We start from the raw sequence: 6,320 nt of genomic DNA, 5'->3' as shown, positions 1-6,320 counted from the left end.
GAATCCTTGTAGGGAGTAGAATTCGACAACATATACAGACCAACAGCCTGGCACATGGTTTGCCCTCAAGACAATCCCACTCGTTGTCATCACCGCCACCTCAGGCAAGATAGGAATGTCCTGTGGCTACTGTAACAAATAACCAGAGGTTTCTCAGCTGGAGATCCTAACGCGATTATATCTGCCGAGACCCTGTTCAAATAAGGTCCTATTTACAAGTTCCTGGTAGATGTGTCTTGGTATGGAGAGGTATGACTCACCATCACCATCACCACCACCACCACCATCATATTGTTTCACCTGAGGACAAGAACCATTTCTTCTTTGTGTGCCTGTGGTGCCTGCCACCTGGCCTGACATACCGCAAGTGCTCAGCAATGTCCGTGGGGTAAATGAAAGAAATTAGCATATGAAGCTCCAGCTCCCTTCTGTGTTCTTCATTTGAACACTGGCAGCGTCATGTCGTGAGTTAGATGTCGGGACCTGTGCCATCTCAGCTCCCTCACGATGGTCAGCACCGAGGCCATGTTATAGGTGAGGGAATGAAGGCACAGGAGAAACCAGGCCCAGAAGTAGAGGAGGAGCTGGGATTTGAAGAGGCTCCGAGTGGTGTGGAACCTGTGCTTCATCTCCACCAGGGAGCTGGAGAAGACCGGCCTCTGCACCTCCCCCTCAGGCTTAGGGCCCCAGAACACCCGCCAGGACAGCGAAGACAGAAGGGCTTTCAGGACTTCAGAGGAGGCGTGCACCCCAGCCGCTCCGATAAAGCAAAGCAGGCATTCAGAAATCAAAGCAGGGGACCTGCGGTGGGAGCAGAGAGCGCTGTGTGAGTGCTTTGTGCTGGAACCGGTCCTGAGTCCGTGCTGACCGCCCAGCATGCGCCAGGCACCGCCATCTCCCAGAGGCGCCTTCGCGAGCCAGACTCACAGTTGGTCACCAGCCAGTCACTGGCTCTGGTCTCTGGGGTCCGGGGCTCAGGGCTCCATCCAGAATGCCGAACGATCCGGTGAAGAAACCAGCTTTCCCAAAGACGTGCTTCTTAGGAACAAAAGCAGCGCTCTCCCGGAGCAGCCCGTACGCCGGCCGGCTCGGGGAACGTGGTGAGCGCAGGTCCCTGGTGCCGCACATGAAAGCGCCCCATCCCGCTCAATTCCGGACGAGCATCCTCCCTCCAAATCATGAGAGCGGAAACGCAATATTATTTTAGGACTTGCCTCCGCATAATAGCCGAGGAAGGCAGCAAGAACAATCCAGCACTTATATCAAACACAAACAAGCCTGCTCCGCTCGCCCGGCCTCTGCCCCAGGAAGGGGATTTGGCATCGAGGTCCTGGGCCTTTCTGGACAGAGCCAGTCACGGCCTGGATGGACCCGAGGAGGGGGGTGTAGGGAGACCAGAGATCTTGCACGGGAGGCTGCAAAGGGTTCCTCGGGCCCCCAGACCCGGCCCCTGCCCCTGCCTCAGACGGAAGGCAAGGCAGCTCTTGTTTCTCTGCTTTCTGACGCCCTCTGGGCTCCCCTTCTCTGAGGACGGAGCTCAGTCATCAGCAGGGGGGAGCCAGGGGCGCGCATGGGGGGGACAGTGTGACCAGAGGAGAGCACGGCCCTTGTACTCCGAGAATCGGAAGGCTAGTCTGTCCCTTCTCCCCCTCGGGGGACAGTGGGGGGTGGCCCAGCTTTGGGCTGACCTCCAGCCCTCACCCAGGAGTGAGCCCTTCCCCCAGGTGGGCCGGACACCCAGCACAGGCGTCTCTCCTGCAGCAAGAGCCGCCGCCTGCTGGGAGCCCACAGACAAGCCACCCAGCCTGCCGAGACCTGGTGCCACTTCCACCACGGGGACGCCATCCTGGCTGGCTTGAGGCTGGTGCGAGGACCCAGGAGCACACACAGCCTGTGACATGTGTCCCCCGCATATCCCTGACCTCAGGGGTCCCTCTCTGGCTGATCACACCGGAGCCCACCTGCCCAGCCCTGCCCGTTCCCTGCGCGTCAAGGAATCACACCCATGCGCAGCGTGCAGGGGACGAGCACATGACATGCAGAGCCGCACTGCGGGACCAAGGGCCCTTGCTTCTTCCCCAGGCTCCTCCGCAGCCCTCAGCCGGTAGGCTGAACTCAGTCTGTAAGGGTGGTCCTCCCATCAGCTGCTTGCCCGGGGGCTCCAGGCAGTGGGGAGAAGACGCAAGCCGTGCGGAAAGCACAGAGGGATGGAAATCGGACACAGCGGGACTTACGGACAGCCCCTGCCCATCACTGTGTGACTTTGGACAACTCCCTTGGCCGCTCTGACCCTGGCCTTCATCTGCCGGTGGAAAGCTAATGCCGCAGCCCAGGTTCATGCAGTGTCCCCAGGCATGTGGAGGTTCTCATGCCGATTGCTCAGGGCGACACTGTCCCCCCACCCTGTCTCGGATGACGGAGGAGGCACCCACGGGACTGGGCAGGCTGGAGTCGTGGGAGGCCCGGGGAAGCTCAGCCCCGGCCCCAGCTTCCAGGGACTCAGGCCCAGTCCCAACAACCTGCTTCCCCCGGTGTCCCCGGAGACCACACTGCCACCTGCCCCGTCCTGTCCCAGGACAAAGTCACCAAAGGGAAGAATGTTCCAGAAAGTAGCTGGGTGTGAGCTCTCCATGTCCCACATCCGGCCGGCCCTGGGCATCCAACTTGACAGCTTGCTGAGGAAAGCGTACCGTCTCGGGTCCTACGCCGTCTCGTCTCGATGGGCGCTGCCGGCCCGTGTGGCCGCCCTCGTCCATTTGCACCCCGACGCCCCAGTCTCCCGGGGCGGCCCGAACAAAGGACCACAGACCAGGGGGGTCGAGAAGAACAGAAATGGATCCCCTCCCAGACTGGAGGCCGGAAACCCGAAATTAAGGTGTCCTAGGTTCCTTCCGCCTCCCCAGCCTCTGCGGGTCCCAGTCTGGACTCCCGTCTCTGCCTAAATGCCACGTGGCCTTTTGCTCTGAGTCTTGGTCCTCAGCCGTCGTCTGGAAGGACCCCAGTCATGGCTCAGGACCCATCCTAGTCCAGTGTGAGCTCATTTCCCCTGGTCACATCTGCAAAGACCCTATTTCCAGATAAGGCCATGTCCAGAGTTCCGGGGGTTCGGCTCAACTAGGTCTTATAGGGGACACAGCTCGACCCTGACACAGTGCTTGTCTCTTGGCGAATAGAAGGAGATGACAGATCTCATGGGAGCTGCTCTGAGCCAAGCTTTGTTGGGTCTAGGAGGGGCTCAGAGAGGAGACACGAGACCCCAGCTCTTGGGGGACCCCAGGCTGAGGTCCGTAGGGACCCCCTCTCCCAGGTCTCCACCCCCTCCAGGAGAGAAGAGACTAGACCCCGGGGAGAGCAGCCCGTGAGGACAGAGATGACCCCTCCCCCTCTTAACTGGTCCCAGCACCGGGAACAGGGTCCCCACGTGTCTGCAGAGCCACAGGCTGTGTGCCTAGCCCTGCCCTGCCTTAGTGCCACGTGTCCCCAGCCCTCCTTGAGAGGTGGGAACAGTCACCCTGAGCCCCCCTGAGGAGGAAGCTAGGTCGAGAGAGTTCCAAATGTGCCCCGGGTCCCCAAGGTAGATTGGTGTTTCCACGTGGAACCCCATGACCTCCTGTACCCTGCTGTTCCTCCCTCTCTGGAGATGGAATGATTGCCCCGGGTCACCCAGCAAAGCAGCCTCAGAGCCCAGACTTGAGGCACAGCCGGTCCAGCCCCTCCCCTGACCTCAGTGTCCTGGGAGCTCACATCCCTCCAAATCCGATCACCTGGAGCCACAGCCGGAGACAGGTCCGCTCTGCAAGCTGGTCCGAGGGGCACTCAGCAGCCAAGGCCTGTCTGTGTACAGAGTACAGGATACAGAGCGGCCCAGTCAAGAAGCTGGTCCCCAGCTCCGGGGCCGCTCCAGTCACGTGTGTCTGTGCCTTCCAAATATCTAGTGCCCCTGTGTCCTGCCCTGAGAGTACCTGTGACCCCTGTGACTCTGCATGAGCTCAGACACCCAGACCCTCGGCCACACAGCCCTCTAAGGGGACCAGCTTCCTGGGGACATCAGCCTCAAGAAGACAAACTTCCCTTCGGGGCAGCCACACCAGGCTCTCAGCCCTCACCCCTACACCCATGGGGAACAACACTAGCTTCTGTCCCCCACCGCCGATAGAATGTTCTAGATCCTCTGCTCCAGAGTGAGCTAGAAGCTGCTCATGTCTGTTTGAAGACATCCCCGGCCCCCTTCTACTTTTTAAGAAAACTAGGTCCTTTGCTCTCTGTAGAATAACAATCAGGACCACGGGAAGGAGGCGTGGGGGGGAGAGAGGACCCACGGGGGTCTTGTTGTGTGCGCGCACCGGGCGACACCGCATCTCATTCAGCCCTAACGTGCCCGAGGCAGAAGCTCCAGGATCAGACACACTAATGTGTCCTGAAACCCACACGCATGGGCAGCGCGTCTCTCACACACAGGCCTTGACCGTTCAAAGGGCTTGGCACACGTCCAGGAGTGCGCCCCTCTTAATAACCTTGTGAGAGGGGCCCGGCAGGACTGACCATCCCCACATGCCGGACGGGGGGCAGCCAAAGCTCCACGGGGCGGGGTGGCTGGCCCAGGCTCCGGTCGTGCTGCTGGAGGCAGGACGCAAGTCCACGTCTCACTCGTGGCGGGAAGCTGGGCCACGGCCGGCACGGGTTCACCGTCTCCCTCGGAGCACGCTGGTTGTGGGGGGCTGGCGCTCCTGGTTCCTGCTCTCCTGGGTTGTTGAACCGTGAGCGACCCTGTCGGCGGCCCAGCACCCACACTGGAGTGGGACTGCTTATTCCGGGTCCATTTGCGATGCTTGATTTGGGATTCGTGGAGGCGTCAGTATACGCACAGCGGGTGTCGGCCGTCGGCCAGGAGCACACGTGCGCACGCACGGAGAGGTGGCCTCGTGTCTCTGTGTCCCCGTGCATGTCAAATGCTGATCTGTTGCTAGTGTCTGCGTGAAGACGTGACCGGGACCGGGACAGGCTTTGCTGAAACAAAGGCAGAGAGCGCAAGTGTCTGCAGGAGGGACCAGGAGTCCGGCGGAACCGCGCGTCATTACCAACGAGCCGATCGTGAGAGAGCCCGGTAGGGATTGCCTAGTTCGAACCATCCCGTGGTTTCACAGATGGGGAAGCCAGACCCCAGGAGGGGACGAAGCAATGGAACCAGGGTCACTCAGAACACGGGTGCCCGGGCTGTTCCTGCTGTGGAGCTCTCCGCCCGCACGCACGCACCTGCCACCAGCCAGAGCTCGGCGCCTCTGCGAGGTCCTGTGCTGAGCAAGGACGGCAGGAAGTAGGAGCAGGCTTGGCAGGAGAGAATTTGGGAGTAACATGAACACTGGGACCACGACCACCACCAGCCTAACCACCACCGTCACCACCGTCACATCACGCTCACCGTCACCACCACCGTAGCTCTCGTCACGTAACACAGGGGCAGTCTGCTGGCTCTGGTCACTTCAGCAATTGACACACACCCTTTTGTTGAATCACCGTGACAACTGCGTGCGTTAGTCTCCACGTGGTACCTCCAGTTTTCACGGGCACGAGACAAGAACACAGGAACCCAGACAAGAAATGTGCCCAAGGTTGTGCAGCTGCTGAGCAGGGGGCGGCCTCTCCCACTGCCCACAGTCACACATCACCAGAGACGCGGGGGCTACGGCGTGGGGGTGTCTCCCTGTGACAGTGGGAATGTGTCACAGGGGGGAGTAGCATGAAGCAAAAACACCTCGAAAGGGAGCAGAGCCAGACGGCGTGAGGGCAGCGGTCAAACTTGCCAGCAGGACGAGCCGGTGGAACCCCTGCCAGGGCTGGTGGGGGGCCCAAACAGAAGGCCTTCTCGGCTCCTCAGCATCCACGCAAAATGGAAACTCCCCCCGGGAGCTGGTCCAACTCTAGCCGCGTGCCAAGCTCTCGCTCCCTCCCGGGACCTCAGTTTCTTCATCTGTACCGTGAAAGGTCTGGACGAGACAGACTCCCCCAAGATTCTTTCTGGCCCCAACATGTCCAGGTGCTGAGACGTGCCTGTGTCCTTCCGTCACGCCAGTATCAAGCCTGGAATGCTCCCTGGCGGCGGGGGCATCTGGAGCTTGAGAGAGAGAGAGAGGCCTCAAGGGTCCAAGAGGAGATGCACACGCGGTGAGGGGCAGAGGGACAGATTTCGGCCGTCCGTGGTGCCGGGAGCCCCGCATGGGGCCGGGACCATCGAAGGTGTGTAGCGAATGAGAATGAGGAAGACCCGGCGTCCCGGGTCCGTCAGAGGGTGGCCACGCAGACGGGACGCGGGGGTGGGACAC

The sequence above is a fragment of the Mustela lutreola genome, chromosome 16, assembly GCF_030435805.1.
Source record: "Mustela lutreola isolate mMusLut2 chromosome 16, mMusLut2.pri, whole genome shotgun sequence".
Lineage (NCBI taxonomy): Eukaryota > Metazoa > Chordata > Mammalia > Carnivora > Mustelidae > Mustela > Mustela lutreola.
Note: the sequence above shows the minus strand (reverse complement) of the source record.